Here is a 14,722-nt window from a genome sequence, read left to right as displayed (position 1 = left end):
AAAGACATAAAATTTAATAAAAAAAAAAATTATAACTATTATAAAATTAAATTTATTTTTAAGGAAAAAATATAAATATATAAAAGTAAGATAATATAAAATTGTAAAAATATAAAAATTTAATATTTTTTTCAATAAAATAAAAAATTAATTAAATATAAATTACATATAAAAACTGTAAAAACAAGTATTAAAACATTATTAGATAAAAACGAAAATTATATTTATAATAAAATTTAGTTTAATTATGAAAAACGTAAAAAAATGTAACTTATTTATTGTATGTACGTATATAATATGCGTATCTTTTATATTAAGATATATATTATACAGGTATAACCTTGTATTTATGGTATATTATATATTATATTGCATAAGATTATATAAACATTAAATTTGAATTTTAAATATTATATTATATTATTAAAATAGTATAAGATATTATTGCGTAAGAGATAGATTTAAGTTGCGTTATATTATATGTATGAATTATATTTATTATATATTTATTGTAAAAAGTAAAATTACACGAAATGGAAAAATACGTACAATAACATAAAATTCCATTAAAATTTTAGTTTTTCTTAATTGAGAGAGACGTATCAATAAATTTATTAATAATTCGATCTTTTGATCGTGATATAGACTATATCAATTATGTTTTAAAAATTTCTAATAAATTATATAGGTCAATTTCGGATATTTCGTATAATTCCATGTAATAAAATTATTTTGAATTAAAAATTAAAATTATATTTTATATTAAATTTTGTATACACCTGCGCTAGCTCCTAATTGCCTTTCTCGGTGACATTTTAATTAAATTTTGTAAAATATATTTGTAATATAATTAATTCTCTATATGTAACATTGAATTAATTATACATAATATGTATTTTATGCATTTTACAATGTATTTTATACATTTTGTAATATATTTTATATTAAATTTTATATCATATTCATTCTTTGCGAATACATTATCTTATTTCGGTATGGCGTTTCTAATTTCTTGAACTGAATAATTCATGCAGACGCGATCGATAACTAATGAATCTTTTCGATTTTCGATCGAATAGAGAATTCGAATTTCGTTTACCGCGCAACATCTCGCAATATCTTATTGACTTTCTGATTTTTTTCTTTTCGCATCCTTTTAGCATTCTCATCGCATATCCTTCCGGCTATGTCTTATCTTTAATTTTTAATAAGGCGTTGAAATTAATTAACCGAGAGCATTATTGCAAGAGGCTTTTATATAATATATGAATACATAATTATAATATAATTTTATTTTATTTAATTACTGTAATTCTATTCGTCAGTTGACTCATTTAATTCATCTATTTGTCGCTTTGAATTTACAATTTTAAGAGCAGGACGTTTGATATATTAATTTGGGGAAAAGAAACTTTATTAATTACTGTTAATTAAGTTAATTTAGGTATCGCTCTTTCCACCGATACCTTCTTTGCGAAATATGTTTTCCTAATAACTCAGAAGCGAATTTTCGAGCGTTTTTAAATACATTACCGCTCGTGAAGTACATTGTCGATATCTATGTAAAATATTTTATTAATAAAAATTGAACTTTCGACGATATTAGACACATATTACTAATCGCGTATGAGTATATCAATTGCATAATCCGCATTAATTAACAGTAATTAATAAAGTTTCATTTCCCGAAATTAATATATCAAACGTTCTGTCATTAAAATTGTAAATTTAAAGCAACAAATAGATGAATTAAACGAGTCAACTGATGTATAAAATTACAGTTATTAAATAATATAAAATTATATTATAAATATACTTATATAAGAGTCTCTTGCAACAATGATCTCGGGTAATTAATTTTAATAAGTAATTTTTCTTTTCTTTTCGAATCACGATTAGTTGTTGCAGAAAGTGTCTCGCATCAACTTTTTTATTAGTAATACAAGAATTTATACGATTAAATATTTAGCGGGGACCTTCTTATAGCTCTAATGCTTTAAGCTATTTAAATTAAAATGCTTGTCAAGTAAAAATTAAAACTTTTACTTTTTATTTTATTTTTCTCTAATTGAAAAAATTTTGTATATATACATATATATATCTGATCTTTATTTCATTTCATTGAATCTATCGATATCTAAAAGTTCATTATTGTATTTGTAGAACAATATAATACTCTAAATCATTAATTTGTTAAAAAAAAATTTTGTTTCATATAAAATAAGTTTTAATTTGTAAAATGTAGAATGTAAAAATAGCGTTTAATAAAAGAGAAAGAATTACAAAAAATTAAGATATTATTGGCAAAATTAGAATATTGACAATATTTACTTGGTTATTTGATATTAAAAGTAAATTATTGCCAGTGTGGAGAAATACCAAATTATTTTTAGGTGAAAGTGAATAAGCAAATAAATTTTATGGACATAGCACGGATCGCAACCAAAACTGTGTTCATTATGGGTTATCCATTGAGAACATTCGTGGACCCTGGCTATGTAGTTCAGTGTCCACGTTTTTATCTCCACAGAGGGCGTATCGCTTTCAGGGATCACGTAAAACCGGGCTGTGGCATCTTATGACTTATTTATGAATTACTTTCGTACGTTCAATTAAATTAGAAAGAGAAAGGAAAACTAACGGTAATAATGTAATTATAAAATATAATTAATTTTCCGATTTAGCGAAGCAATTCAGGTTGAACAACGCTAGATGACGCAGCTTGCTATAACAGCGTGTTCACATGAATATCCAACATGATTACTGATGATTATATATATGTATATATGCGTGACTTATATAATTCTTTAATTTAGCAATATATAAAATAAAACTAATTATGAATTAAATATAAATTTTATAAGCTTTTTCAATTGCACGAAATTTTTGAAAAATTTATGACAGCTAATCTTTGTCAAGTTTAATTAAGATTTGAATAGGTGTTTTAATTTAAAAGCGAAATCGCTTTATTTCTAAATCAATTTATTTTTTTGCACTTTTCGAATTTTATACTTGAGTCGTTATCTTATTACCGGTAATGTTGGTAATAATAATCTTGCTTCCCGCTTCTTTATTTTTATATTTGTATGTTGGCCCTAATAATGGCGGAACCGGCTGTTCGTATCGCGGTGGTCCATCCGAATCGTTTCCTGTCGTTCGGATCGTGATTGAGTCCGGCTAAGTGCATCGGCAAAAAAATGGAGCACGGGGCGCCCGGGGCACCGTAATTTCATGATCGTCCCTCGAAACCTGACGCGGACAGACTTCTCGTCCGGGTAGTGCACGTTGCGCGAAGCTACATTTGTTCTCGTACCGCATTGTTATATCAATACCCGCGCAATATACTTTTATTATTATTAAAATATCTATCGAAAAATGGAAAGATACTCCGTTGTGAAATGTTATATTAATTACAATTAAAAAATAAAGTAAAATTAAAAACCACTGGACTGAAAGGATGTGATATACTCAGTTTCGGCAGGTAAAAAATGATATTAAAGGAAAAAAAGAGCAAAAATTTATTAATTTTCTTTTTATTTAATATATTTAATATCAGAGATGGGATACAGATTTCGAAATCAAAGATATATGTGTATTAAATATTGTGCGCGTATATGTGTATTAAATATTAAATATTTTCTTTTTTTAATTTCTATTTTTATTTTCATGTCAGCTAATAAAATAGTCATTATATATATATATAGCAATATACAGACATGCATAATATAAAATCCTTAGTTTTGTGTGGCGCTATCTACATATTACGTAACTAAAAACGACAGATCATTGGCTAATATCGCAATTGAAAATAGCTCTAAATTCCAATCTATACAATTCTAATCTTTGTCCTAATTGGTCAAGTTCTAATGTACGATGCGCAGTTTGAGTTTTCAATATTCCATGTTCAATAATACGGTCGAGTGTCGAGTTCGAATCTTCGAGACGCGAGTGATCATCATTTATCAGTCTCATTTCTCGCGGAAGAGAGTCGTCCTTGCATTTCCCTTGAAAAGCGGCGCGGAAGGCTCGCGGGATAGGGGATAGAGGGGAGCGGGTACAGAGAAGAGCGAAATGGAAAAAGATGTACCGTTCTCCGACGGAGGTAAACGAGCGGCACGGCGCATGGCACTATTCCCCCTCCCGCCGCGCCGCGCCGCGGGGTCCACGGTCCCTAGATTCTATGTCGCGGCGAGCGCGCGCGACTCGCACTCGTTCGCGAGACGCCGAGGCGGCACAAGTGGAGCGGTAACGGTTGTCACGTATTCGCGTACTCTGCCCTTCGCCGTCGCGTCGCCCGCACCCCCTCTCTCTTCTCGTCGTGAAATGTAAACACGCGGCCGCAGTTCGACAAGTGGCTGCGAACGTGCGCGTATCACATTCGAATCCAAAAAGAATCTAGCATCGCGTTCGGCAATCGACAAGTGACTGGTGACAGTGCATGACATCCGTCGTTTGTTACCCGTTTATCGTTCGTCCGAGAAATCGAGAGAGCACGAACAAAGTGCATTATTTTATACCGTTCTAGTCTATCGAACGGTGCGCACAGTGATCTCCCGTGCCAGTCGCCGACCTGGGTTCGCAGATTCGATTGTGTCGGGATTGAGGAGAAAGACAGCCCGGCGGCGTCGTGGGAAAGGGAACAACGCCGCGGATTTATCGGTGAGTGTCGATTTTGTGTTTTAACCATCAGGGATGCTCGATCGGCCAAGCGTTCGATGTATCGAAGCAGACTTCTCATACCAGAGAATCTAAATCCTTTTAGTGTCGAATTAAATCCTACAAAATATAAAGCATCTTTCTTGTGCAGAGAAAAACTATTTTTATGTAGAAAGAAAGATAGATTGGATCGCAATAATTGAGAACAGCGGCAATTTTGAAACGTCAACGTGTTAATGTTTACTTTTATCGTGAAAGTTTTGGCTGATCGAACTTCGATAAAATACATACATATGAATACATAAAAGAACATTGCTCTATGTTTAATTTCAATTAAATTAATTCAAAAGATTAAGGAACTCTCCAAAGATAGCTTTAAAAACTCTATTACGCAAATTATAATTTGTCATAGATTTTGTTGCTAAAATTGAATATCTAATTTCTTTTTGTCGAATTTGATTTATTTACATATTTCACATATCAGTGAGAACATATACACGGTTCAAAAGATATAAAACGCTCAACAAAAACGGATGACACTAACATTTCCTTTATAAAAATTATTGCATTTTGATCTGAGATGTATGATTGATGTGTAAGTAATCTCATGTTTCTAGATAGTGAAAGGATTAAAGTTTTAAAAGCTCGGAATTTAAATTATGCGCGTGTCGTTCACGGCCGCGAGTATGCATGAGTAATGCGCATTAAAATAACGCGACATGTAATTATCACGCTATGCCACATATATACGCATGGCATTTAACTGGAATAATGCGAATAGACAAATTGTCAGTTATATTCGTGCGCGTGTCAAGATAAACTTCGTCAGTGATTTATTCGCAGCAATGAACGCGAGAATTTTAATCGCGCTATTCTGATATGTGTTATTATAGTATGCTTTAAAATAAAAAGAGAGAACATTTCTCTCGATTTATTTGTACATTAAATGTCACGCTTTTTAATTTTAAATATTATTTTACAAATTCTATCGATATCTTGACAATTTTAATGAGAAAATATGTATTTCAAAAATTTCTAAATCAATGCAACAGTGGTTTATCTCACAATTTTTTTACGAATTTGAGAAAATTAATCTTATTATTTATTAGAGTTAAGAAAAGAAACTTATTGTTATAGATTTAATATATACATTCAATGTTTCATTGGAGAGGTCCTTTAATCATAATGAGAGTAAAAAAATAGACCGTTTTTTAATGATCAATTTTGATGCGGTACCACGTGTTTGCACGTGACACGTGCACATTGCCACAATGAGCGTATTGCACGCCCTATTTCTGCTCGTATCTTCACTACATGTGACGTTATACACGTACGTCGTATTTGTAGAGAAACAGGTGATAGCTACAAACATCGTCCCGGGTTCGCCACGATTAGTTTTCGACTATCTAGCGTGACGTTGACCTGGTTTCGAAACATTAAACTACGATACGTTTTCACGTAACTAATTAGGTTAATATTGTATTTATCTGAGAGATTTATATATCGATATCAGAACTATTAAATTATAGTAGATGTATAATGTCTATTATATGTTTTAAAATATTATTTATATCCTTAGATTATATTAAATGCTTAAATTATATTACTTATTTGCTCAGATAAAATAGCTTCTTTTAAAGTATCGAATATATGATGAATTAAATTTTTAAATTGTTAAAAAAGAAGTGAAAAAGAACAAAGAGAATGTAAAGAGAGCTTCTCAGCCGTTTTTCACAATTCGTTATCACCGATCGTTTGCGATGCTATAAATCCCGAATCGCGATCGGTGGTTCATCATGCACGGTTTTAGTTATAGCCGCGCTCGTTATACGCACATGCGTGCACGGTGATATCGCGTACATGTCTGTGTGCGTGCGTGTAAAGTTACGGAATGCGCTGGGAATTTTCATTGCGCGTGATCGGGATTTTTCACAGCTGCGTCGGTAGCTGCATCACCGAGGTGAAAATAGTTATTTACCTATAATAATTCCCCTCCGCGGGTGATCAACCTCCACGAGAGATGGTTATTGCGACCGTCCCGCGTTATGGGAATGCGTGCCTGATTATCATCGTGATTTACGGGCTTTAAAACGTGGGAAAGCCGTCGTTTTTTTTGCGCTATGTTCTAAATTTTTACCCATCTAGGCTAACGATCGTTTTACAGCTTCGAAATCATTGGAAAAAAAATATGCATTTATTTATTTGCGCTCATGATACGCGAATGCTGTTCGGAATTATTATATTTCCAGGGATTTAACATACGTTTTTTTGCAGTTTATTTTAAAGAAGCGTAATTAATTTGTTAATCGCCGCTAATTTTTTACGACTAAACTTTTTATACTAATAAGTATTATGACGGCAATTTTCACGGTTTGCAAAAAATTTTGCCAATCTCATATGTATCTTCAATTTGCATGATTTTTTGTGTCGTGTCTTATTGGCAGTTGAGAGTAGAGAATACAAGGTTCATAATTGAAATTGGGACTTGAGAAAGATTAATGTTTATTAATTTAAAGCTCAGAATTTTATTTCCAAATCGACAGATACACAATAAGAGTTTAGGTTCTCTAGTTACTATACTTAAAATAGTATATTGGATAGAAAAAAAATTTAATATTAAATATGACAGAATTGATTTCTATAAATCATTAATCACACATATACACACACTTCTTTGAAAGCAAAATTCTTTGTATCTCTGTCCTGTTGCGTTGTTTCGCAGCGCAAACGACAGGCGCAGATAGCGGCAGGTATTTCTAGATAAAAAGAATACGGCAGACGATATTCTAAGACAATGCCGACGGAGACGAGAGCATCTTTCCGCTTGCAACCAAACACAATACGCGATTTTTACGAGCGCGCGGCAAAGGAGACGTTATATAGCTTTTGCGGGTACATAACCGAACGCGCCAGGAGTAGCTGGACGGACAGCTGAAAAATTTCACACGACTATATCCTCGTACGAGATTCTCTCGTGCCCGACGGCGCAGCTCGCCTATAAATGTCGCATTCTACCGCGACTTACTGCGTTTCGTGATGTTGTTTCCTCCGTTCACCGCATTCCGCGAATTTTCCACTTCGCATTTATTACATATTCGCCGAGATTGTGATAAATTAAGTCTGAAGTATTTCTGTCTCATTATCAGTCAATGATCTTATTTTATGACGGGTAGTGTCTTTAAAATTTCTTTTAAAGATTATTAACAGTTTCTTTATTATATCATGAAGTATATGATGATATATCTCGTAATATTTACCTCTGAAGCATTTTAAAATGTTTAGGAATTTTTAAGAAAGCTATTTATTTATACGATTAAAAAATATTATTGAAGACAATAAAAGCTACGTTGCGCGTAGCTCTTATTGCCTTGAATAATATTTTTAATCGTATTTATACACAGGAATTTTTAATTATTTATCATATTCATTCATACTTTCGAAGAAACTAAGAAAAAATATAAAAGTATTTACTATATTTAAATATTCAGACATTTAAAAATATTAAATTAAGCGATAAATAATTTTATTACTTAATACAGTAAGGTAACCTCCTCTGCTTTAAATGAATCGACTGATTATTTGGCGAATCCGTGCCGCGGAAACGATGCGCGGATCTGCGATATCTCCGAACTGACGTAGTATCGCGGAAAGGGTAGCCCCTCCGCAATGGTAGAACGTTAACATGCCGTGACGTTGCCCCGTTAGAATACTCGGCGGCCTCTACCTGGATGGCCATCGCGTCCCGTGCGCCGATCGTGAACTTTATTTACACTCTCTCGTGCCGAATCCGCATCTCGTCCTCCGCATCTCCGCTAGTCGGTCGCAGACGACGCGATAGCCATCTTTTTCACCACGGTTACGGTACTTTCCGTGCACCGAAATTCGTATTCTTCCCGAAAATCCATTATTTGCGCCCGCGCTGTCCTTTTTCACATCTCGCCTAATTTGACAGATTAATTCATAATTCGTCATAATTCGTGCGAATGTTTTGTTGACGTTTATGAGTATCCTCAGGTATTGTATAATATTTTGATCGCGCACGTGAGAAAAGAACATTATTTTTATTATTCATTATCTTAGCGTCTCGGTCATCTTGTTGTAAAATTACATAATTACTCATTTTATTCGAAAGCGATGATTATTTTTGATAATCAAAGTATATGCTTGAGATATATCATAAATTTGAATAGCGTGAGTATAATAAACGAATTGGATGAGATAAGAGCGCTTCGTGAATTCACCATGTTTATAAATATCGGTTAGCGTCAGAATTTTTGAATCAGACTCGCGAGAAACATAACTATACACAGAAATAGAACTGTAGGACATTCTAAAATGCCGCATAGCGGTTCTACAATAAAGTCAAAGGTTGAAGGTGAAGTGAGAATCGAATAAACGTCGAGAATAAAGTGTATTGGGCGATCAGAATTGCTCGAGAGATGATCGCTGTAGGTTGAAATTCTCGATGAAAGATTGAATCTGAAAGGATAGTTGAATGATATGTGAATAAGTGTCGCGCGTAAAATATTACGGTTAGATAAATGGCAATCTGTCGTGCTTTCATCATCTGACTTTTTTGCATACCAACGATGAAAAGCTGGATTACGCTACACATCTAAGATGACATCTCTTAAAGATCATCACGTCATCAAGGAATCACTGATGCCGACTGCGATTGATCAATCTTGCTTATTTCGTGCAGATTTCGACATAACTTGGACATTACTTTGGAGAAAGATTTTTAAAACTTTTATGTAATGCTTAAGTTATTACTTCATTAAAATGTCGATTTAATATCAATAGTTTGTATATCACAAATTAAAAGACAAAAAGGATTATACTACATTATAGTAAATTCTTGCAATTTTAAGCTATAACATGCTGTCTTTATATCAAAAATATTTCTAGAGAAAGCACGATAAAAAGTCGCTGTCTATTAACATTGTAACACATGAAGCTTAATCAATTTATCCAAAACGATGGATTAATTAATACATAGCTATCGAGACAAGAGGTCAGAGTCTCATCCGAATGGCTTCGCATTCCAGCTCTCACCTTTTGGATTTTGTGGGTCAAACAGGTTTCAGGTTAATGATTATTGCTTCCAAAAGGTGATCGATACCATCTCGGTGATTGATAACTGAATTAAAATGAGATGAAAGCAACCTTTCTCAAACCGAATTACCCGCTTTCGTTCTAAATATGATCGCGTACAATATCAGCGAATTTCAATCTCAGAAGCTAAAAGCATTTTAATAATGATAACGATATCAAGCTACGTTGCAGACGAGATGATCGAATCGAAGATTGAATTAACAACTTGATTTGTATTTTTAAATCCTCCATTGCATTTTTCATTACCACTATTATTACAGCAAACAGCAATATCGCGTCTCTACAAATTTTCGTCTGGTTTGGAATCGCCAGTAACCTTGATACGCGGAAACGAGACCTTGGCGTGCGCAGGCCGCTATAAAGTCTTACCTAATGTTAAGCGGTCCGAGGAGATAAGGACCGCGCGAATGGCGAACGCGATACAACGAGCCTCGTTCGTCGTGCTCAATGGTTCGAGACTTTCACGAGCATTCCTCACTCGATGCGTTCTCCACGCTTGTTCTTCTCTCTTTCTCTCACGTACGCGAGACCTTTCTCTCAGCTCTCGTCGCTCTTCCCCGCGCGATTCCGTTCATCTTTTAGCCGCGTTCTCCACCTGCCTCGCCCATCTTCAGCAGTGGACTTTTTTTTTGCGGGGCAGCGCCGGAGAAACATGAGCAGCGTTGCGGAAGTCCCGTTTAACCTCTCGAACCCTCGATTTACCAGACGCTCCACTCGCCATGGAATGTTCATTTGAAACACACTGTCGGCAGCACCGCTATATGCGACCGCGAAGACACACTCGTTAACCCCTTCGAGTTAATGCCCGTGGAAATGACGGGCGGCACTCTGGGTGCGACCGCACGTGTCTCGGAGCAACCCATAAATTTAACGTTATATCCGAGCATCCTCTATATATTCTCGTATCTCTCCAAAAGGCGTGGTTCGTAACGTTACAATTTGAGCGAATCGCAAAACTTTCTTTATCTTTGCTCTTATATATATTGTTTTGTCTAATTATTATTATGAGAGTGCAAAGTTTTAGTTACTATACATATTAGTAATCATCTATGATCAAGAAATATGAGAGTTGTATATTCATAAATCAAATATTCCTCAGCGGAAAGTTATTTTTTTTTTTTTTTTAACGAGAAGTATTCTCTTACTTTCTATATAATATAGTATGTGTATGTTATGTCTACTCTCTCCTAATATATATTTACCAAACGAGTTTGGACATCGAGAGAAAAGTTGATTCTATATATTCCAGTTTATCTTTCCAATAAGCATCGACATACCGCTAACGCCTTGCTTTTTTAGGCTGAGCAAGCAACTTTTGAGGACCGTAGGTCAGGACAGGTCGTAAATTTCTACCTTAACTGAGACGCGATCTTGGTAGACTTTTGTGAGGTGTGCGATGCCTAAAAAATGCGGCTAATGTATTATGCCTTAGAGATCTCCTAGACGATTTTTTTTTTTTTTTTAAGTACGAGTTACGCCATGTGTATTTTACGTCAGCCATACATTTAAACTGTTTAAGGCCATCTCAAGTTGTTTTAGAAGAATTTTTACACAGTTATTCATTAAATTAAATTAAAAAAACCGGAAGCAAATTATGTGTATGTAAGAACTTTTTCTACAATATTTTTGTAATACCCATATATATAATTTCAATAACTTATTATTTATATATTGATATATACATTTATATTTATTCAAATATAAAGTTAAGTCTTTTAAAAAATTCTTTAGAATTAGGATTTTTTTGATATTGTCAGAATATTTAAAGATATGAAAACTTAAATGCGTATTTTTAATGTGCACACTATTTCAATATGCTAACACAGATTTGTACAATGATTTATACATATGATATTTACGTAGGAGAAAGTCGGACAAAGCGAAGAGGAAGGAACGTCGATGCATTTGATTTGACGTAAATAAAAATTCCAATGTATAACCAACCGACTTTGTACTCATATTTGATCGCGATGGAAAGGCGGACGTTGAGAAGATCCGCGCTGTGAGGGAAATCGCGCGACACGTAAGAATAAATGCGCTCTCGTGCCACGTAAGAGGGTAAAACTAATTTCCCCTCTTTCTCCTTCGCATCGCGGTGGTTTTCAAATGGACCGGGATTGAGCGCGAGCAGTTATTTGAAACGAAATTACGCGAGTAGTTTCCTGTATAACAAACCTTTATGCATCCGCATTCTCATTTCGCTATAAGAGTACCGAGAGAACGGCGCTAGATCATAGCTATGCGATGAAAAAAAAACTAAGATTATTTCATAAATTTCTCTTTTTCTAGGAAAAAAACTTAAATCTATTTTTTCTTATTTTTTAAAAATGATTGAAAGTATATTCACATGGATGTATCATCCAAAATTATTTATTTAATTAATTTAATTAATTTGGATTATTATCCAAAAAGTGATTTTGAAATTATTTAACACTTGTAAAGTGCGTCCGATGCAACGTTTTACAAATTTAAAAGTAGCAAATTATAAAAATTCGATTAAATTATGTTTTTTATTTTTTATGGTAGCTAATGTAAAATGAAAGGTGACGTAAAATTGGCTGCACGTGAGCGAAGAAAGCCAGGTATTTTCAAGGGTTAATATTTGACATGTCGGTCGTTTGCGAACACTAAATGCCGGCGTGCGGTTCAAACGGTTTCCATGCAATATTCATCAAACTCTGAATAGCGGTAGTACCGTGCGTATTCCCGAGAAATCATTATCCTTTGAAAGGATCTGCATTCCAACTCTCCTCTCTTTGCAAGGCCGGATATTATGGTCTCAATGCGGTTGCGTAATGCACGCGCGCGCGTGCGAGCGTTCGCGTTCTTTCGACCTCATCAATGTCGCATTTCAATTCCGTTTCGGGTCCATTTGTGTTTCCTCTAAATAAAATAATATATCTTTCATTCAATTATTAAATTGTATATTAAAAAAAACATTTATAAATGGATAATATTTTTCTCGCAAATTCTTTTCACGAAAAATGACTTTGAAAAATGACAGTACTGTGTTATTTTTAGTAGCGCGAGACTGAAACAAAAATTAGCGAATTATCTAAGATAATTTATGTATGTACGTCTGTCATTTACTTTAACCAGACGACTAATTAGCATGTAGTTGGCATCACGTCGATGCGAATGTAATAACTTTACATTGCAGCATGCAACACCGAATTCAAGATCGATGCACTTTGCTCTCGCTGCAATTATTATAAACACTCGTCACGTATATAATTGATGGAATAATTGACCGAATAATCAGATGACAACGCATTATTTAATCTCTTGATGGAAATTGTGACATAAATTGGCGATATCTTATAGGAAAAACAGATGATATATTGATGTGTAATAGTTTTAATAATATGATATATGTAACGTAGTATCATTAAATGATTGAACGATTAACTAGCATACAATTTGCACACATTGTAATCCGCAATGCGGCTGCAACTAGACGCGTCAATTTTGCGCTTCATAGGATTCAATCTCCTTTTTTTATGAGCCGGAAAATTAGCGTCCCGATCTAAATGGTGTCTCATCATTACCAGTTGTTCTTTCTCGGTTAAAGTTTCAATATAAATTATCTCTATGGCTAACGACCATTTCGCAAAGTCTGAATCTTTGAATCGGAATAAAATTATTTGCGCGATATATAGCTATTATAAATTCAGCCTATTTAAAATCCAGTTTTTATTTTTAACATTTGTTATGAACGATTCTACGAGATGAAACAATTCTTGTGATGATACGAAACGACTTAAGTATTCTCATCACGCGTACGTATACTCGCATATATACATACTAAATATATATGCTTTACGCGTTTTCGCCGCACCTATGTCGATGATGCACCTTTCGCATCGACATTTATTCGCAGTTATTTCATCGAATCGATCAGCACGCGGTTGTGCAACAAGGAAGCTGTGAGGAAACTGAGTAAAAGGGCGGAGTAAACGTTACGAATGAGCGAAACGATAGGCAAATGCGGAAAGGGCGATGCGGAGATGGGACTAATGGGTCTCGAGTATATAGATACTTTTGTGAGTGCTCGCCGGCAGATAGATAGATGCAATCGCGCGGAAACGCGGCTCGTTGCCAGTCGCGGAATAAAAAAGTCTGTCGACCGCGCGCGGCAGAAATGATTATCGCTCCCGCGAGTCGAAGAAAACTTACGCGTGTATGCAGGCGTAATTATATGTGCATATCTCGGCACGTAGCACACGGGTTGAAACGGTCCGCGTGAGCGCTACGAGTAAATAGCTGCGAGAAAGAGGAGGAGAGAGAGAGGGGGGAAAAAAAGAGAGAAAGAGACGAGTGCATCCGCGTGCATCATACGTGCTTAAATCCACGAGTGTTCGCGCTCGGAGCGCGCGATTCCGAGCTGAGGGACCTCGGTGATTATTCTCTCTCTTTACATAGTAATTATTCGGGAAATCGCGTTATAACTTTATCTATCTCGACGCGTCACTAAAAATCGCGTATTAAAATCTTTATGTTTTTTTTATTCACACACGCCGTTTAACATCGTACCGCTACCTGACGTAAACGCAGACCATGGTTCCGTTGATGAAAGATTCACGTGAACAGAATCTAATTGGCAATCATTTTAGTCTCTTTCTACTTTTCCTCCCCGTGGATAAAATACGGCATCGTTTATGCGTGATTCATCCCTTACTAGTACTATACGGTTACTGTGCGCGGAACAGTTTCCACTTTACGGTGTCCATAAAATATGCGAGATGCGTCCACAAATTACAGCGAGACGTTCCCGCACAAAGGTAGAAAGTGAGTGGTTGGCGTATACGCGAGAGAAGTGCGGCGCGTTCTATCGTTCTATCGTCAGATCTCCTCTATACCGTGCGTAGCCGTTGTACGGCGTATGTCTATTGTGCCTCCGGCACGGGCGATCGTACGTAATGTGTTTTGGTCGGATCCTAATCTCGACGAT

General features: G+C 34.8%; 1 protein-coding gene across 5 annotated transcripts in view; it reads left to right on the top strand.

The window, feature by feature from the left end:
* The first annotated feature begins 3,915 nt into the window (after window positions 1–3,915).
* The window catches only part of LOC140669403 (uncharacterized), a 68,882-nt gene continuing 58,075 nt past the window's right edge, over window positions 3,916–14,722 (top strand). For 3 of the 5 annotated variants that reach the window (XM_072899213.1, XM_072899214.1, XM_072899215.1), the window contains exon 1: window positions 3,916–4,659. The gene's annotated coding sequence lies outside the window, so the exon portion shown is untranslated. The remainder of the gene's footprint in view (window positions 4,660–14,722) is intronic. The other 2 variants (XM_072899212.1, XM_072899211.1) reach the window with 1 other exon arrangement.

Source organism: Anoplolepis gracilipes, chromosome 9 (assembly GCF_047496725.1).
Source record: "Anoplolepis gracilipes chromosome 9, ASM4749672v1, whole genome shotgun sequence".
Classification (NCBI taxonomy): Eukaryota; Metazoa; Arthropoda; class Insecta; order Hymenoptera; family Formicidae; genus Anoplolepis; species Anoplolepis gracilipes.
Note: the sequence above shows the minus strand (reverse complement) of the source record. Positions and strands in the feature narration are given on the sequence as shown.